The sequence below is a fragment of the Protopterus annectens genome, chromosome 7.part1 (genome assembly GCF_019279795.1).
Source record: "Protopterus annectens isolate FY-2018-M chromosome 7.part1, PAN1.0, whole genome shotgun sequence".
NCBI classification, from domain to species: Eukaryota; Metazoa; Chordata; order Ceratodontiformes; family Protopteridae; genus Protopterus; species Protopterus annectens.
This window is the reverse complement of record NC_056740.1, coordinates 103,245,444-103,266,764: the sequence shown is the minus strand read 5'-3', so window position 1 is coordinate 103,266,764 and position 21,321 is coordinate 103,245,444. Positions and strand designations below refer to the sequence as shown.

General features: G+C 39.3%; 1 protein-coding gene across 1 annotated transcript in view; it reads right to left on the bottom strand.

Annotated features, from left to right (window-relative positions):
* The window catches only part of CACNA2D3 (calcium voltage-gated channel auxiliary subunit alpha2delta 3), a 2,619,084-nt gene that overhangs the window by 1,544,358 nt on the left and 1,053,405 nt on the right, over positions 1-21,321 (bottom strand). The window lies entirely within an intron of this gene.

The window sequence follows — 21,321 nt, the reverse complement described above, 5'->3', positions numbered from 1 at the left end:
TACTATTCATTGGGTTTGATTAACCTTTGACTGCCAAGCCTTTGTCATGTGACAATTTCATAAGACCATAGGATCACAGGAAGATTACTAGGCTAATGGGCCTAGGGCCATTACAAGCCTAGCCAAATACAACCCATGTTCCCAAGAATATCAAGGTATTAAGTGGAACTAAGTTAACAACTACTGAACCTGTCCAAGAGGGACATGGGTGAAACTCCCAGGGTGAATTTGTGGCTTCCCATCCAATCATCCAAATTATGCTTAAATAGGGTCAGCGAGGGGCTCTGCTTCACCAGAATTAGAAGTTGTTCCAGAGGAAATAACCTCTGTGAGACAAATCTGTTTCGATTTACTATTTAAAATGTTATATTCAGTACTGGTTCAGTGCTGATGAAGTCCTTTTGGACAAAAACACTTAACTATTTGAATAAAATTAATTGATTTTACATGATCTCTTAGCTCATGTGCCTCGTCTGTCAGTCCGTTTTTCATCTATTATTATTGTGGATGAGCTCAGTGCATCATAGAGTATTATTCTTTTATTTCCTGGCATAACTGAAGAAATATTTGTAGCTTCCTTTGGCATCTGCAGTGACGTTAAGCTTGTATTCCAGTTTACATTTTCTAGTAGTGCTCTTAAATTCCTGGTTGGCATGTTTCATTATAGTCTTGAGGTAGGCAGGTAGGAATTTCTTAAATGTTTCATTATTTTCCTTATTTTATTATGCAGGTTTTTAATAAGGGAGTTCTACCCGAGAAGTTTATTTTGGGATTTATCATTATATTTAAAGAGGCAAGTATGGACATTTCTAAGCATCTGTTTAGGTGGTAGTAAAAGTCAGTGGTGAATGCAGCCGACTTCTTAGTTGGATCCATTTATGGAGGATTGCTATACATTTCCCTAGTTCTTAGTTGGATCCATTTATGGAGAATTGCTATACATCTCCCTAGGTCTTCTACAAGCTAAGGTAGGTTTGCCCTGGAAAATTCTATAAAGATGGTATCATTTGCTGGCAAAATTATATCACTAGGCCTGACAGAGAAGATAACAGATTTGTGTTCAGATTTAACCAAGCATGAAGAGATGTGTGAGGGGGATACGGGCAGGAGATATTTTAGTAAGGAACAGGACAAGAATATTAGAGCCTCTAGTGGGCAGATTTTCAAACTGGTGTTAAGAAATCTAGGAAATGCTGAGCATAACAACAGTGATAAAATGTGTCTAAAGACAAAGTTTTACTGGATGTGATTCTACCTGGAGCAAAGATAAATTCGTAGAATCAGGAGATGGGCAAGTGGTGAAACAGCACTGGAAGAAATAAAGTAAGTAAATAAATAACTATACAGATGCACATACTGTGTCATATATCCAGATGGAGTTTTAGTTAGGAATGTCCTTCACATTCGCTTTAATATTTCTGCGAAACGTCAAGAAAAGGTAAGATATAATAATACAAGAACTACAAAATGCTACATTAAACATTATGCTAATATTACTGACAGATGACTAACTGAATTATTGAAATATACCAGATCCAAAAAGATATGTTTCAGGGAACTCCCACATTTCCTCAGTAGTAGGTTAGGTTCCAGAGATGCAGAGCTAGGTTTGTGAAGAAATATCATGTCTCAAGATATGCTCTAAGGATCACTATTTGCCCCAGATATAATGAATTTAGCAAGCAACAGGAGTCAATACACATTGTCAGGAATATTTTACCTTAATAACTGTACAGTAACTGACTCGCCCAAACTGTTCGGTAGAAGTACATTACACCCTGGCATTTTTAACACCTGCATTTAAATTAGCAGAAAATTATCCATACCTGTTACTGTTTAAAAAAAAGCCTTGTAGTCATATACCTGAATACATTGTTATGCATATGAAAAACATCAAATGGTCTATAAATCTGAATGCATATACACAAAAATGACATTTTGTTTGAGAAGCTAGCCTATATTATCTTACATCAAAACATGCCAACCTCTTGTATCACACTAATGAGGATATTATGTGTTAATGTCCTATGTGACTGAGTTACAAAAAAGAAATCATCATAACACGTCAGGTGATTTTTTTCAAGCATATTATTTGCTGTAAACACAAGTTTATATTCAGAGGTGTTGGTGTAGACAGCTGAGAATGCTGCTTACTTTTAATATCGTATATCACAGGGTCTCTGTTACCAGACATTTTACTACTTTCAAATTTTAATAAGCTTTTAAAAATTTGATGACTGTCCCTATTGCCTTTGTGAGTTGATATACACCAAGAGCATAAATAAGATTTTACACATATACTACATGAGGAAGGTGAAAGGTGTTATACGTGACTATAAATACAGATATACATGTACACACATTATAAATATGAAAAGGGGCAGACAGAAAGCTATAGATATAGATATACAGAAATATTTGTTGGTCTGTCACTATCTGTGGTTGTATACGACAAATTGTAATATTAAGGTTAGCAGACTGCAGAAATAAAAATTAAATAGATAAAAAAAAATCTGCTGCGTTGTACAAGCCTGCCCTCTTCTGTATATACAAAAAGTTACAACTGCAATAACACAATAAAACCTCGCTGAAACACCTTTAAGACATATATGTTCTTTTAAACATTCAGCTCTTACAGTCACAATTACTCTTGATAATGTTCATTCAAATTCTTGGTATTAGCACCAAGTAAGCTATCATTTGTTTTCTTTTCCTATATTTCAAATGTAAAAATTGGTCAAACATCCACTTCAAAATTTTACTTATTGTGCTGTGCATCAGATAATAAAACTTAGTTTGATTTTCATATGTTTTCATTGGGTGCCAGTAAGAGAAGAAAAGCATATTTATTATAATATGATAACTATAAAGTACATCAGGGCCATAAAATAATATGTTTTTACACTTAGAAAGAAAAGTCTATTTGAAAACAAATGTGTGCTGCATTGTCTAATTGCTAACCATCCATAATGTTATCAATATAACCACAGTTTTGTCACTGTAATTAAACATGAGTGATGCTTAATTGTGGACTGACAATGGTAATTAATACATATGAATTGCAAGGGGAGTAATACATAAAAAAGCAAGTTCCATCTCATTTGCAAACAACTGGTCATACATATTTAAAAAACACACTTGTTGAACTGACTCTAAAAAGTGCTATCCAAGAATATTAGGATCCATCCCTGACTTTGAATGACTCGGCATAACATGCTCATAGACAAGGACTTTATGCCTATGAAGCAGCAAAGACTGACTGGATATTAAGTGATGGCAGTCGACAGTATGCAAAGAAAAAGGCAAATACATGCAAGCTGCAATGTTACCATTGCTAACTTGATAACACAGAGGCAGTGTGTCCACCTGTGACCCTAGCAATCTGGAATAGACTAGCAACCTGGGAAGATTATGGGCTGCCTGGGAGGTAGGACTCACTGACAGATGACTAGGCTACCACCTTGTGGGGGGTACAGGTTTTCATAGCACAATAATGCTTTCCAGCTGATGATAGAGGGTAGAATTAGTGTCTCACTAGTGTGTTTCAGAGAAGTATCACCTCAAATATACTGTTAATGAATTCATAGGTTTTTTTTTGCACTTTCCTTGCTGCTAGCTATCTGCCTTCCTCACAGTCTACTTGGTATGTTCATTCCTCATAGGTTAAGTGCTGCTCCTGGCCCATTTACTCCACCTATGAGATGACAGTTGATGGCAAAGGTTGTACTTTAGGCAACTTTTAGGATGTTTGTCCTTTAAGTCCTTAATGGAGGGGCGTCCTACACCATCATCCCAGCATGTGCACGAGAACTACCATCGGTAGATCCAAGCCCACCCCACATCATTCTACGTACAGCCTTTGTGAACAGAAGGATTTCTCTTTCACAGGAGTAAATCAGCTGAACAATACATTGCAATTCTCTCCTGCCATGATGGACAAGCTGACCAAGGCCATTCATTGATATCTTCCTCAATCTGGTTCTTTCATCATCCAAGTCACTAATGAAGTTCAGGTTATATGAGCCATAGTCATGTCTTATCCCTTCAGTACCATAGAGCTGGGCAACAAACATATAAATTAAATTGAAATTAAACAAAAACACAGAACCACATTGTGGCCACCTCTGGGAACAATAAAGGTAAACAGGACTCCAGTGATCCAAATAGGGTTAGCCAAGAGATTTAAAGGGATTAGATCTTACTTCTGACATACCTTGACAGACATGCAATACAATTATACATAAATACACGAGCTATAAAAGAAACATAAAAATGTGAATGCATGGTGTTATTCTTGTATGTAAGGCCTTATAACTGTAATCTGGCAGAAATGGCAGGACAAACATCTGGTAGTTCCATGTAGAGAATTAAACCACTGGGTATAAATGAGCTTCATCTGTTAGTGCTAGATTTGCTTTCTTCAGTTTGAATTTGCGTACTATATGACTTTGATCAGTTCAGTTAATGCAACAGTGCTCCTGATTCAACATTGAAAAGATGAGCATGTTCCTAGTGCATTTATTGATTAAACAAATGAATATAATACAGTAAAAATCATTTGGGATAGTGACTGCTTCCTGTTTACTGTTCTACACATATCTATTAACTAACACGCATCATCTATTTTATTGCCTATTTGTTGCTTGTAAGACTACAAGTGCTGGCTGGGGCATGACAGCTAATTGCCCCATTGTTCCCAAGAAACACTAAGATGATTAGTGAATGAGTTATTTCCCACAACTGTGAAGGGTGGATGTTTATCCTGGGACGTGATGGCCCTCCATCTTGAAGCTAGATGCAACTTTCTTACAAAGGCAGCCTTTGTATGGCTATTCATGTTTTTGTATGTGGTCACAATACTGCCTACATTTGTCACCATGCACACTTATGAGGGAAGTACGGTGTAGGTCTATAAATTTCATGTACCTCATGCCTTCACTTCCTGATGGTATTTAAGCAGACTGATGCTGGCATTGCTATCTTCCACCACTGGCTTCTACAGCTCTGGTTTCCAACAGATGGACATGAGCCATGTGGGTCACCATTAGGTCAACTTATCGCAACAAAATGGTGATACAAATATCAAATAGTAATTCTGAATGGTGACTTGCAACTACAAACTGAGAGAGAGAGAGAGTGGCAGAGAGAGAGAAGAGAGAGAGAGAGAGAGAGAGTGAGAGATGATTCAAGAAAGATTTGGTAAAAAGTGAAATGTTTTGCTAAAAGAAGTGAGAACAGAACAGAGCGTGCAAAAGTTCAAAGTAATGCTAGGTTAAACCCACAAGGATAAAAATTAAAAGAGAGATGATAACATTCACAATAGCAGATTAGTTACCCGTGCCAGTAGTATACAGTGCTGACTGACTGATAGCTTGATAGAATGAGAACTCATGTATTAGCACGGTGAAGATATTTGAGAAATGGCAGCTGTGTACTTGTATTCTGCTTCAGAATACTGCAGACAGGACCAGGTCTTTACTGCTTTTATGAAGCTGAGGATGTCTAAAGAAGAAATTAGGTGGTGATGGTAAACACTCTGCACAAGGGTTGAACTACTGGGCTAACTTGTAGCAAAGCAGCAGAGAATGGTGGTAGTGGTTATGGGATTTTAAGCACAGGAAGGTGACTAGTGGTATACAGCAGGGGACAGTACCATGGCCTGTGGTTTCATTGTGCAAGTATCGGTCATCATATTCACAGCAGAGTAAAAATATCTGTAGATAATAACAAATAATAACAAATAAAGAGGCATACAGGATAGTGAGTGATAGTATCAGAATGGGCATGGATAGTCTGATGGCTGAGGCTGATAGGCGACAGCAAAAGTTTCTTGCAAACAGATGCATGCTAACTCTGAGCATTTTCAACTTGTTCCTCATGTCACACGTTTCAGTTCTGACTTGCTTTTTTACTTCCTTCTTTGTTATACTTTCTTCTTTTCTCCTACTACATTAATTAAGTTACAACTCCTCCTATTACTCTAAACTCATTTTTACTCTTTCTTCTGATTTCAACTTCCTTCTTTAGGTCACCATGTCCTCTCCCACTCTTGACTCTTTGGCATCATATACCTTTCTTATATCTCTATCTATCCTTTGACTAAGCATTCCTGCACCTTTACAAGTCATTCACGACCCACTCAATACCTTACACTCTTGACCCAAATTCATGTTAGTAAACACAGCATGCAATTTTAGTGGTGTTATGTCTCCACTATACTAACAAACTGCGCTCTTGCGAATCTTTTATTTCATGATGAAATGTTTCAGACCAAAGTACTTAAGACACTTACCCCAAAAAGCAGTATTAAAAATATATATTTATTTTTCAGCTGTTTAGTAGAAATATACCAGAATTCTGGTATTTATTTACATCATTTTTTCTAACTCTTTTCAAGCTGCTAGTTGAATGAGACAATGAATTTAATCATAATCTGAATACCAATGTCTTGCCCTTCTTCATAGGTTCATAGGTTCATAGGTGTGTACTAGGCTAATGGCCCTGGAGCCTTTACAAGCGTAAGCCCATAGAAGTGCCCTGGCATTGTGCTGCCCATTGTTAGTTTCCAGTGCCTCTATCAAGTAGAGCCACTGGAGTGATCTCTGGGGTGAACTTTCTATTTCCCATCCACTCATCAAGATTTCTCTTGAAGAGGGCCAGTGAGGTGCTCTGCTTGACATGTATGGGAAGTCTATTCCACAGCATGGGCAGTCTCTGGGTTATGAACCTGTCCCTCCAGCATGTTATGTTGATTGTGGTAATGGAATTGAGGTCTCTGGAGCATGTGGTGTGGAGGGATTGGGATTTCTTTAGATGTAGCATTTCTAACAGAGCTGGATCAGACATGGCTTTGTAACTCAAGCAGTGATCGCCTCTTAGTAGACGATATGAGACAGAGAATAGTTGGAGTTTTTCGAGTCTGTGTAGGACATGTGTTTAAGGCCTAGGATCTTCTTCGTGAGGTACTTTTGTGGCCTCTCCAGCGGTTGCAGGTGTCTAGTGAGGTACATGCTAAATACTCTATGACTGGTCTAATAAGGGAACAGTAGAGAGAAATGATGACGTCTTTCTTCCTGGATGCAAAACCCTTGGTAATGAGATATGCCAGATAGACGGACTTTCTGACCACAGTGGCAATGTGGTGGTCAAAAGAGAGGTTGCTGTCAACCTGTGTCCTCAGATCTCTCTTAATGCCTTCAGTGTTCAGTGGGCTCTCATCGATGTGGTAATTAGTGGGAACTGAGTTTTTTCCAAAGGGGATGACGACGCATTTTTGACATTAAGCTTAAGACACCAGTCATTGGTCTCAGTGAGGCCTTTCTGTAGGATATCTGCATCACTTGGGGAGTTAATAATGGCTCCCAGCTTGCAGTCTTCTGCGAATCTAGTCAGCCAGAGTCCCACTGTGTTGGCCTGGACTTCTAAGAAGTAGATGCCAGACAGGGGAGGACCCAGGACTGATCCCTGTGGGACTCTTGGAGTCCGCTACTTTCACACTGTGTGCTCCATCTGTGAACCAATTTGACACCCACCTAACTATATAGGTGTTGATGCCTAGTTTGGTGGGTTTATCAATAATTCCTGCATGAGGAATGGTATCAAAGGCCTTGGCCAGATCTAGACAGGCTGTATGAACTGCCTTACCTTCATCTACCACTCTGGTAACTGACTCAAAGGAGTCAACCAGTTTGAGCAGGCATGATCTATATTTCACAAAACCAAATTGTGGGTGATCTACAGTTTGGAGATTCCCTATATCCTTGTTAATTAGGTCCATGATGATATGCTCGATAGCCTTACATATCAGACTCATCAGGCTAATGGGGTGATAATTTGGAGGGTCTGTAGTCGCTCCTTCTTTATGGAGAGGGATGATTGTAGCAGTGCGCCAGTCGGTAGGGACAAAGCCTGAGGTGAGGCTGTGAGTGAACAGAATACACAGATGTGGTGCCAGTTCATTTTGTAATTCATGTAGAACACAGCCAGAGATATTGTTGGGTCCCATGGAAGCTGTATTCTTGGCCTTAGACAATGCAGCTTTAACCTGTGCTGCAGTAATGCAGGGTGCCTGGCATTCTTCCGGTATTGAGATTGGTCCTTTTTGGGGGAGGGGGGTAAAGTTGGCACAGAATTTGTTGGCCAGTATGTTGGCAATATCTGTTGGCTCAATATAGGAACCTTGAAAAAGCCTGGAATTGTCCAGGCGAAAGCGCTTGGTGTTTTGTGAATAAAAGCTTTGTTGTGGAACTACTTGGACTGCTTTTTACCATCTTTGAAGGAAATCCAATATTTATGCAGCTGACTTTTCATTTGTTCTGTTTGGTGTACCAACTTTCATTCAACAGCTGGTTAACAAGATTTTACTACATCTACTGAATACTGCTACCTTCCGTTTTGGTTTTGGTCCGGGTCTGGTGAGCTTTTCCTGGTTTTGTTCTGGTTTTCAATATAGGAGGTACCATTGTGCAGTAACTCAGAGTAAATCTGGGTATTGCCATGGAGAGTCTTGATATAACTAAAGAAGTCTTTGTGGTTGTTTTTAGTGTCTGCCACAATTCTGCTTTCATAGCTGGCTTTGGAGGTTTTGATGAGGGATCTAAACTTTTTGTTGAGGCTGATAAGGTAATTTTTCCAGTCTTGGGACTTCACTTTTTTCTGCAACAGTTTCTTCCTTCTGTTGTAGAGTTTATTAATGGCAGGGGACCACAAGACTGGCTTCCTTATTTTGGAGGAGAACGTCTTGGTTCTGTTGGGTATAGCTAGTTCCATGCATTTATGTATGTGTTCATACCTTGCATTGGTGTATGATTCGGCAGTCATGCATCTATTTTCCATTAGCATGGGTGCCATGAAGTTAGCCACCACTGTTTTTAGGAGTCCAAAGTCAGCTTTGGAGAAGTTTTTCATGGTGGATACCTTTGTGGAGGGTGTGGGTGAGATGTGGATTTCCATGGTGATTTGTTTGTGGTCATATCTAACCAGGGAGGAATTGACTATTGGTGTAGAGCAATGGTTGCCCATGTTAGTAATAACCAGGTGAAGGATGTTGCTTCCTCTAGTGGGGGTAAGAATGAGTTGGTCCAGGGCATTGGAACTGATGAATTCCAGGAAGCGTTGTGCGAGTGCCTTGGTGCTTCAGTAGTTTTCCCAGTTGATGGAAGGTTATTTGAAGTCTCCTAGTATGAGAGTGTTGGGTTGGACCTTGACAGATTCCAGGGTGCTTAGGAATGTGGAGGGGGAGTCTAGGGACATGGTTGGGGACCTATAGCAGGCTATGACCTGGCTCGCACTCTTACCCAATGTTAGTTTTACCTGAAGTATCTTAAATGCATTATGCTGGGCTACTAGTCTGGAGGTGTGCATATCGTTTATGAATATGGAGACACCATCACCTCTGGAGCTTCGGTCCATGTTTCAGGGCTGAAATGTGTGGAATGAGTTATAGTCTGGTAGTGCAGGTCTGCTTTCTGTCACATTAAACCAGATTTCTGTTACAGCACAAATGTCAATGTACTCCATTTTGAGGAGTGCTTCGAGCGAGTGCATCTTGAGATTTAGACTTCTAGCGTTGAGCAGCAAGACCCTCATATAGCTGTTATGGTGGTAATTTGGTCTTTGAAACACTGCCTAAAAAGGCACTATAGGGGTGGCAAGAGCCTTAGCCAGTACCCGGAAACCTAGGGGTGACAGATGTAGGCCATCTCTGGCAAATCATCAAGGTCTGTTAATCATGTCATCCCATGCAGACAGATACTAGATCCCCTTAGAATGACACCATAAACTTAGCCAATTGTTGAAGTCAATCATTTGTTGTTTGTTATGCGGTATCATTCTGGGTGATGGTAGGATACTGCTCAGGGCTAGTGTCATACCTGCCTGGGCCACATAATCCGAGAGCTCCACCATGTCTCTTTTCATGTAGTCCGGGAAGGTGCATCTCAGGTCATTCACACCCACATGGACAATAACACAGTCATACTTGTACTTGTTGTCGATTGACCTGAGTGCATGTGTTACGTGTTGAATCTGTGCACCTCACCATTGAGTCACCTAGGATTAGTGTGTTGGGCAAGGTGTTTAGCATTAGGGGCTTAGGTTGAGGGGCATACTGTGGAGGTGAGCTATGCATCCTGTGGTTTGTGCTGTGTTGTGGTGATCAAGTGTGTTTCTGTCTTGGAGGTTTCCGCTGTTTGGGTAAATGTCTATTGAGTGCCTCCCTGAAGGTGGTTGTATGGTTTGTGATTTTATCTGAGAGCTGTGATAGTGTGTGTTCTGGAGGGCTATGTGTTCCATGTGGTGCGGTGCAGGTGTTGACCTTCTCCTCTTGACCTGCAAGTCTGGTCATGACTGGAGAGTGCATAGCTTCCAGTTTGGTGATATAAGTACATCTCTCACAAGTCTGAGTGTTGGGAGGTAAGAGGAGAGTGTTGTCTGTGTACATGAGGCAGTTGCTACACTGTCTCAGAATGCCGAAGTGCACCAGGTTAACAGGAGAAAGCTCAGGGAACTGCCCTTTAATCATGCCAGGAGGGGTGGTCATAACTATTAAATACTGGAGCTATTTCCGTGAAGAATATCTGGTGCTGATGACTCTTAGGTGTGCTATAATAATTGCTACAAAAACCTGTTGAAGTGCAAAGTGATTAGGCTATTTGAAGTTCAAGAGAGAAAGAACTAGCAAGATATAAGGGAAATACTGAAGAGCAGACTTTCGGGCACCAGTAATAGTTTACCTCAGCTTGGCGCAGCTGAGCAGAGCTTAAATAAGTGCAAACCTGTGCAAACACTGGCTTTTAAACCAGAAAGTTGAAAGGGATAGAAAAACTGCCCAAGCATTCAATAAACTACAATTTCTGGGTCAGAAACCACTCCTCTTGTGAGAGATAGGCTATCTAGTGATTACCACTCCCATTGATAAGGTAGAAGGCTTCCCTACAACACAGAAAGGCTTGGGGCGGCTCAGAAGCTTACAAACAGTCCTGGATACAGCAAATTTGTATCAGGACTAGACTAGTTACAGGAAAGGCAGGAAACAAGCACAAACTTGGTCTTTTAAACCGGAAAGTTGAAGGGGATGGAAAAACTGCAAAATGGCCACTAAAGTACAATTTCTGGGCCAGAAACCATTCCTCTTGTGGTAAATAGGCTACCTAGTACTTACCGCTCCCACTGATAATCCAGAAGGTTTTACGTCTTCCAGGTTTCACCATAAAAAAGCAATGTCTGTAGCTAAGCACAATGTCCAGTGTATCTTAAATGAAAGCAGATAACTTTAAAGCTTGGATCATACTACGCAAGCCTTATATCATCTCGTAAGCTGAAATCTGACTAAAGGTCATTACTTAGCATTCTCCTTTTCTTAGCAGTCTATGTTTCATACATACTAATACCTGCAGAAGGTAGCATAATTCTTCTGGTTAAAGAGAACATTAATGGACAAGCTCTGACCCAAGCCACTTCCCCAATGACCATAGATCTTAGAAATGTCGGCACTTTTCCATTATCAGGGCAACAGCAACAATGAGCAGTTGAAAGGTTACCACACACTCGCAATGATCCAAAAAAATTGGTTTTCTGTGTTATATAGAGGAAGATGATTTGCACACTTAAGTTATCAGGAAATGTATAATGGCAAACGTACCTCATGCTGTTAATGCTCTTGCCACCGTACTTTACCGGGCAACATGGTATTACCACTGTTGGCAGTAGCATTAAATATCCGAGGTAAGAATATATTGTAAAATCGTAATTGGCAAGTAGTACTTGTCATTATCAACCCCGGGACCAATAAAACCACCATAAGGATAACCAGCCACACTGAAACCATACCAGCACAAGTATACGCTGACCAAATTTATCATGTAACAGACTGGTTCAACATGGCTTCCAAACCTTCCACCTTTGTCACCGCAATTACCAACACAAAATGGTGCATATGTGTTGTGTGCTTGTTATTCTCTTCCTCGTCTTATCAGAGAAAGAAAGTAGAACAGATTTAGGCACTTGGCTTGAAGTCTGGGAGGACATTATTAAGAAGGAGTCATGTGTTAAAAAGTCATGGCAACGTTACATGTGTTGGTTTCTAAAAACCATGTTACCTTCGCTGAAGTCTCTGTAAAAGGGTTATCCTCGCTGATGTCTTATAAAACTAAGTGAGTTTGTCTTTTACAATGCGAACGGAATACAGTGTCTGGAAAAGTGCACTTATTCATTTTTTTCCATATTTTGAAGTTGAACTGTATTGTCAGAAAAAGTGACGGCTGTACCCACATTGACAGAAGCAGTGTGATCTAACATTCCAACTGCTAATTCCAGTTGTTGCCCCGATAATGGAAAAGTACTGAAATGTCTTGTAATTTAATTATCTTTATATAACGCAACTGACATTTGCATGGCCTCTATTTGTATCCTAGCCCCTTCTTCACTGCCTCTACATAAGAATGCAAAGGAATGCTTTCTCCATGGATCTATCCTTAGGAGATTTTAGTTAGTTAGGACTACAGCACACTAATCCTAAATAAAATGCAGATTTGTTTGTTTGCTGAACTCATTGACCCTAATGCAGCCCTATAAAGATACCATTCATGATCCTCTTACTAACTCACTTCACAGTGCCACAAGTCAAACCTAATGCTCTCAACACTTAATTTTTATCTTGTTTGACCTTTTGAGGAAGGCAGCTGTACTGCTTGTAATGTCCAGCAGTGGCAGTTTCCTTCTAATAAGGGTCAGTCTCTCCCACTTGTCCTTCAGGCCTGAAATAGGACCCCTTTATACTCTCTAACAAACCCCACCAGTGCCTCATAGCTATTCTGTTACTTTATTCCTGTTTAAAAATCTCTCTGCTGTGTCAAAACGCACAGAGCCCATGGTGCAAACTGCAATTGGCTTACATCTAAACTTAAAAAGAAAACATACCATGATAATCTTAAAACATAGTCTAATGTAAAAAAAAAAAGGCTTCTGAGACCCCCTCACTTTTTATTTTGTGATTTATATAACAGGTCTGCAACACCATCAGTCTATTGAAATGTTTAAAAGCTTTTTGCAGCTTTGCTTCCCACACATAAAATCTTAACCTTTCATAAGCTTCTTCTTTGGAGGACAGCCTTCTATCACTGAACGGCCTTATCTCTCATTTGAATTTAGCCATACTTCTGCAAATGTAGGTTGCAAATTATTAACCAAACTGCTCATCAATCCTGCCTCAGCATTTAATCTTCTCCATCTTTTTAATAAGAGATCTACCAACTATATTTTTTCTAGAGGTAATTTTTCTCACTGAATATAAAGTTTTATCATTTTCTCTCTTATTAAGTCCATTGATCCCAAACACCAGGACCAGTTTTTTTCCACTGGAAATTTCACTAAAAGCAGATAATACACTTCCTTCAGAGCAGGTACATACTTTTTTTTTCTTAAAGTATGACTCTTCCTATTATAAAACCTCTGTAGGTCTCCTTATTGTTTTTAAAACTATTGATTAAAGATCTCTAACTATTTTTGTGAACTCTTAAAAGCTTTTCACATAGCTGATAATGATCTTCTATGCAGCAGCTATCTCAACTAAGCATTGGCATAAACCATTTCTCTTAGTATTTCCTTATTACACCTTTTCAAGTCAAATTTGCAAACTTTTCCTTCTCTAGAGTTTATTTGAGCTCAGATGCTCCTCAAACTCTATCACAGAGAGAGCTCATAATATGCACTTTGTTAATTCTCACTTCTTCAAAATGTCTATAAAATCAACGTGACAGATTCCTTTAAATCATCTTATTGAAAGGTTTCACTTTACACCAAAATAATATTTAGGATCATTAAAGTTTTCTACGGGTTTTCCAAACACGTACTCTCAGCAAGCATTTCTAGCATTACACTTGTTATATTTGACCCCCTATCAAAGACTATGTAAGTTTCTTCCATTAAACATTATGTTACCAATCATACACACCTATGAGCAAATGTATAACTATAAATACTCACATATTGTTTTTGCTTCTAGTCCAGCATCTAAATCACATGAGATTCATTATTGTTAAAGTTCTGCAACAACTTATGCCATTTCAAATACATGTAAACATCACTGTGATTTATTCTTTCTACCAAAACCTTTCCAAATAATGTCAAATACTCCCTTCATTTAGCTACATTCATCAAGCTACTTTTCCTTAATTTTCTCCATCATTGTTTCACCTCCTGTCCCCCCAGAAACAACCAGTGCTCACTATGTAATGCTAAAAGTACACATTTTCAAAGAGACCTCCATTTAAACTAAACTATATTAGACAAGTGCCACAAAAGGTATCTCCTGCTGTATAGAACATTATTCCTCAGGCCAGTTTTAGCCCTCCTAAATTGTTCTTTTTGAAATAAGTGCTTAAAGGCATCTACTTTGATGAAATTCATTGTGGTGAATGGAGAGCTAAGACTATACTCTAAAAGTAGAAAAAAAATGATAAACTTGTTAAATGTTTCCCTAGCATGAGAAATGATCTTAACAGTGCTTAGGTGTGTTTAACCCTCTTTTACATGTTCTTGACATGAATACCAAGATTTATGTCTCAAGTTTCACTTTAGACGTGGATCTCTTACGTGCCTCTAACACATAATACTCTGCCTATGACTGGACATCCATTCACAATCCTCTATGTAGTGCATGGAGCATAGAAATTATTCTTTGAAACTGGGAAAGAGGTAAACTTATTAAGTGCATCCTTAAGCTTGGAAGTGCTTAATGAAATCTTGCAAAGGACATCCAAGTTCTAGAAAAATCAAGTCTCATACTATTGTGCAATCTGGCAAAGACCAGTAGCAAAAAGGAAAATTGATTTTAAAAGTTAAAAAATGTCTAAATAAAAATATAGAAACAGAAGGTTGTCAGAACAAAGTGTTTAATTGCTACTATTCACACTATTAACTGGGAATCCTTTGTGACACCAAACGTACATGCACAGAGATTCCTGGATTTTGTAAACACAAACTCCCTGGACCAGATAGTCAATGTACTAATCAGGGATGTAACCATACTAGACCTGGTCCTCACTAATATGGGAGACTGCTGCACACCCCCTACTGTAATGCCTTCTCCGGTAAGGTCAGACCACAAAATGGTCTCCTTTGAAGTAAAAATAAAACCTGAACCCCCAGCTAAATCGGGAATATTCAGGAACTTTTCTAAGGCTAACCTCCTGCTATTAAGTGAGACCTTGGCAAAATTTCACACCCCCATAAACCCTGAGAACACTTCTACCTATGCTGAACTGTTCACAGAAACCCTGTACAAGCATGTTAACAGCTGCATAGAGGCAGCTGTACCCACCTACCAGGAAGGAGTACAGAACTAACTCAAAAAACAAGCCGCCCTGGTGAAATTACAAAACCAAAAGTCTGTATAACAGAGGAAGAAAATCATATAAAAAATTAGGAGGTGCAGCACCCAGCAGGGTAAAAGCACTCTCACTAAACTAAACAAACAACTCAGAGGACAAATAAAGTCTGCCAAAGCCAAATTTGAGGTAAGTTTGGCCTCCCAGGCCAAGGACAACTACAAATCATTCTTTAGTTAAGTCCGCAACCTCAAAGGCAATACACAGTTGTGTGCAGAGCTCATTGTAAATTGAGCCACCTATACTGAGCCTGAAGATATAGCAAACCTCCTGGCTGATAAATTCAGCTCCAACTTAAACTCCTCTCTCCCCCTCAACATTCCCTCAGGAAATATCATCATATATAACTCACCCTACTTTCACTACGGAACAGGTCCTTAATGCTCTCTCTAAGACCAAGAATACTGCATCAGTGGGCCCAGACAATACCCCAAGATGCCTTATAAATAGCATGACAGATGACCTATCAGGACCTCTGGAATTACTATTTAACTGTAACCTCCAAACAGGCTTTATGCTTCATTAATGGAGAAAGGTAACAGTCATCCCTTTGCACAAAGGAGGGCCATCTACAGACCCTGGAAACTACACACCCATAAGTCTCACTAGTCTTATGTGTAAAGCCATGGAAAGAATTATCATGGAGATGATCAATAGAGATATAGTAAAACTCCAGACACTGGACCCAACCCAGTTTGGATTCGTCAAGGGCAGATCATGCCTACTCAGCCTAGTGGACCTCTTTGAGAAGGTCACCAAAGCAATGGATGAGGGCAAAATCATTTACATTGCCTACCATGACCTGGCCAAGGCATTTGATACAATACCCTACTCAAGCATTGTTGACAAACTCAAGAGGTTAGGTACAAACCCGTATGTCACCTGTTGGATAGCCAGCTGGCTCAAAGACAGGACCCAGGAAGTTAAAATTGGGGAGTCCTCTACAAAGAGGCTAGTCACGAGTGGAATCCCTCAGGGATCAGTGCTTGGACCACTCCTTTTTGGCATTTACTTCTCAGAAGGCAAGGCCAATGTCAGTGGTCTCTGGCTGACTAAATTTGCAGATGACTGGAAATTAGAAGCTGTCATTGAATCTCACACTGACACAAATGTTCTACAGGAGGGGCTGACACAGACAAAGAACTGGTGTCAGAGCCATGGACTAAAACTAAATGCCAAGAAATGCATAATAGTATCCTTTGGGAAGTCATCCTTCTCTGGTAACTATCATACTGACAATACGCCCCTTAGAGTTGACCCAGTAGTCACGGACATAGGGACGTACATAGATAGCAATCTAGCCTTTGATCAACACTTGTCTACAGTGGTGAGTAAATCATTCTATGTTGCGCAACTTATAAACAAAGGCATGGCATCTAAGTCCAAGGAATTCATTCTTCCACTGTATTTGACATTCATCCCACTTATCATTGAGTACAATGCCCCCTTTGGCATGTACCTAACTAGGCATATCCAACAATTGGAATGTCTGCAGAGGTTCCCCACTAAAAGAATACAGGGTGCAAGCAATATGTCTCATGCAGACCGCCTCAAGGCCCTATACCTGTATTCTGACTCCCACAGGCTTTTGAGGGGAGATCTATGCCTGGCATAAAGAGCATTGTCAGACCCCACTTTGATGGACCTCCTGCGTAGTCATAAAACAAACAGAATTGCCTGTGCTAAAGACTTAAATCTCACTTGTGATATAAATAGGACCTGCTGGAGACACAGGTATGCATCCCAGAGACCATCACATCTATGTGAAGCAGAGTTCCTCCCTAACCCAATTCAAGTGTAACCTGGTCAACTGGATGGGAAACCAGAAATTCATCTCTGGCTTGGCACCTATGTCCTTAATGGATACAGGTAACCTGTAAATGGTTCATCTCCCAGGCCCATGCTTATACATATCAAACTTGTGAGAGATTTGGGATGTATGGCTAGGCTTAAAAAGGCCCTTGTGGTCAATAGCCTAGTAAACATCTATGATCCTACGCTCTTAAAGCCATTAGTTCTAGCCCTTCATTTTTACCTGCTGCCCATATCACTCAAATGTCCCTGATTTTGCTGAACTTTCCTTATTTTAACTCACATTTTTGCCTTGTCCGTCGTAAGTCCATTGATTTTCTTGTAAATCAGTGTGGATTTGGAGTCAGTCAATAAGGCCTATGCACATATTGTAAATAGTTTTTACTTTGTTTGCTAATATTTTGTCTTAGAATGAAAATACTGTTGTCATTTGTTGTCTCTTATTTTTCATGGGAAATTTAATAAAATATTTGAATAAAAAAATACTTTATAGAGTTCTTCTTATAGTTCTGAAAATACACATTGAGGCAAACCCCATTATTTTATTAAGTTTTTAAGTGACTTATTGTGATATTTAAAAACTTTCTCTTATTTTAATTCTCTGTCCCCCCATTTTTCAGGATTTTTAAGAAATGAAGCTAAGTGGTAAGTTGCTATCTGTGTGATAGCACCCTCTAAATGTTTTTCTGTCTTTCAAATCCAGTAAAACACTTAGCAATCCTACACCATAGAAATTAATATGTGGAACAGGTAAAGCTGAATAGCTTATAAACAACTATGATTGCATTTCAGTGATCATAACCTTTTATTAACCTCATGAGTGTCACTATTGGGTTAATTTCTAGACATGCATGTCTACTTTACATGATAAGCAAATTTTTATAGGAGTTCAGAAAATAATCCTCTATAATGTTGCTTCAATAAATTTCAGAACTTTTATTTTACTACTATTTAAGCTCTCAGATTCTGTTGTTATTGCACTTCACTTCTGGATATTATTAACTGTCTTTCTGTTTGTATATAATGTACATATTTATCACAGTTTTTGCATTTTACCACTCCTTTCATATTTTCCTGTTTTGTCAGAATTCCTGTTATATTTTTGTTTGTAGTGTTTCAATATTTTCTTCTTCTTTACATTATATTCTTTGTTGCATACCTGTTCTCATACCTGTGGTCCGAGTTGTAAACGGTCAATTAACCAGCCCAGCTACCCCTGTTATCAAATGCATTAATTAATGAATAAACAGAGCAACCAAGGAGTAGGGCTTATGTGTTGGTGGGATCAACATTTTAGAGGCTGGGAAGGAAAAAATGGTGAGTACTCATCACTGTTTTGAATAGTGATCACAAGCATTCCAAGAAACCAGTCAACAATGCAAACCAAATGCTGTGGAGAATTATAATAATCACTTGTGGGACTGCTAGAAATACAATAAATATACTCCTGCCTGAGTACTGTATGCATTACTAGAAGCTGTTTCGGAAAACTGAAATTAATATGATTGACAGCGTTGAATAAATTAAATGAAGTTCCATATGGTTGATTCACAGCAAGATCACTGAGGTATTCAAAAAGGCTTTAGACAGATGCAAAGGTGGATAGGATTTGAGGAATGGACAACTATAGTTAGTTCACTTTAAAAATGGTCAAGCTATGGCCATTGTCCTTTGCCACAAAGCTAAAGAGTAATCACAAAGTCTTCCTTGACTGCATGAGAAACCTTAGAAACAATGGCCAGCACTGTGCATTGGTAGTAGTAAATATCATCACATATTTGGACCCAGTGGACATAGTCAATCTACTTGTGAACAAAATTAGCTATAACTTCCCCTCCTTCTCCCTTCCTACATTCAAAGATGTCCTACCTGCATCTACATCAACCTCAGATCTTCAAGTAACAAATCATATAGGCACTATCCAAGGCCAAGAACACTGCCTCTATGGAGCTGGATAACATACCAGTCATCTTAGTGGCTAGCTGGAAACAGGATCTGTCAGATCCCCTACAGAGGCTATGTATTATCTGCCTCCAAGCTGGCTTTGTCCCTGATAAATGGGGGACAGAACTATCATTCCCTTGGGTCAATGGACCATGACAGTTATTGACCCATAAGTTTGACCAGTCTCACCTGTAAGTGTATGGAGAGGATCACTATGGCATTAATACATAAGGATGTAGGAAAACTATAAACTGTCAACCCAAGCCAGTTTAACATTTTAAGGGTAGATCCTGCCTACTCAACCTGGTTGTCTTTTTCAAGAAGGTTACTGAAGCAACAGATGAGGGCAAATCAGTATACACTGCATATCTAGGCTTCACAAAGGCTTTTGACACCATCCAACACTCAGGTATCATGGATAAACTATCCCAGCTGAATGTTAATCCCTTTGTAATTCATTGGATAACAATAATATATAACCCATAAGATCTGCTACTAGCAGTGCACCCCTAGGTTCAATCCTTGGGCCTCTCCTCTTTGGAATTTACTAATCAAAGTCAAAGCTATTTTTAAGCATTTATGGCTGATCATGCTTTCAGAAGACCATAAACTTCGTGCTATCACAAACTCCCCAGAGGACATCAAGATCCTCCAGGTGGGTCTTTCCCAAATGAATAGCTTGTTTCAAAAACATGGAATAAAACTTAATGGCAAGAAATGTATAATAGTAAGTGTTGTCATTTCTGCTTGCTGAACCAGATGATAAATTGTATTGTCTCATCTATGAAATAAGAGTACCATTACAACCAGTAAGGATGTTCAGGCTTTTGTCCATAATTCCTGAAAATTTGTTGTCAGAAAGGTGGACAGCATCAGGATTTCACTTATTACAGGACTGACCACTCTATGTACATCCAATTTTATGACTGCATCCTCGGTTATCTTGGCAAAGAGTCCATGTTACATAATATAGACTGGTGTGATGGGGTCTATGATGTCATGCTTCATGGAAGGTTTATGAAGACTGTATAGGCATGACAATGTGACTTGAAATAGTGAGGTGGATTCCTCATCTGGGGTGCCTTCTGTATGGAGTCTGCATGTCCTCCCTGTGGACGCATGGTTTCCTCCAGGTGCTACGGTTTCCTCCCACATCCCAAAGACATGCTGTAGGTGGATTGGATACTCTAAATTGGCCCTAGGCGTGAGTGTGTGCATGTGTGTGCCTTCCATGGAAGGTTTGGTGCCTGGCTGGCAACTCAACACTGTAAAACTCCACTGCCAATTATGAGCAGACAGGTGAGCCACTGTAGCGACCCTTAACTGAGAAAAGCCGAAAGATGAAGAATTGGTAACTGGATGAATATACAAAACCAGTAGAGGAAATGTAATACAAAATTTACTGGAGCAAAGCTGCTAACCAGTAGGGTTACGGACCATGTACTAGAGACAGTATTTATCAAATATGAGTGAGTCATCACATTACACAGCACGATGAACAAATTTACTAATAGAGCAAACATTGCTCTACTAGCTGGACATGGAAAACCTAGCTTCCAATCAAATTTTATTGAGTATACAGGCACATAGATAGATAGATGGCACTTAGGACTTAATGCTAAAAAGCACATGTTTCTGTCCTTGTTGTTGGTGAGACAGCTCCATGCAAAGTAAATACAGTTTGAAGGCTGGATCTAGCAATGCTGAATAACAAAATTTACCTGGAGTTACACTTGCATTAAGACACATAATGCATTTTAAAAGGCAGTAGCAATATCAAATAGCTGCCAGAAAAACAGTAGTGGTATGCACTTGAATTATGTAGAATCAATTTTCTGTTGTACATAAATTAACATCTGGAATGCTCTACCCATCTCAATGTGATATGCACAGAAAAGGAACTGAGGTTAGTAGAAATCCTGAAATAAATAACTGAGCAAATGGCATCAGGAATGGAGTACACAGATTAGGAATAAATACACATTCATTTTGTTATGCGCATGCAGGAAGAAAGAAATATAACAAGGTGAACAGGACAGAGTGGTGCAGCAGGGAAAAGGTGATGTGTAGCAGCTGAATATACAACAATTTGTGGTTGAATTTAGAAAATATTCACATAAATGCATTTCAGTCCTTATGGCACATTGCCATATTCAGTACTAAGAGTGTGAGAACAATT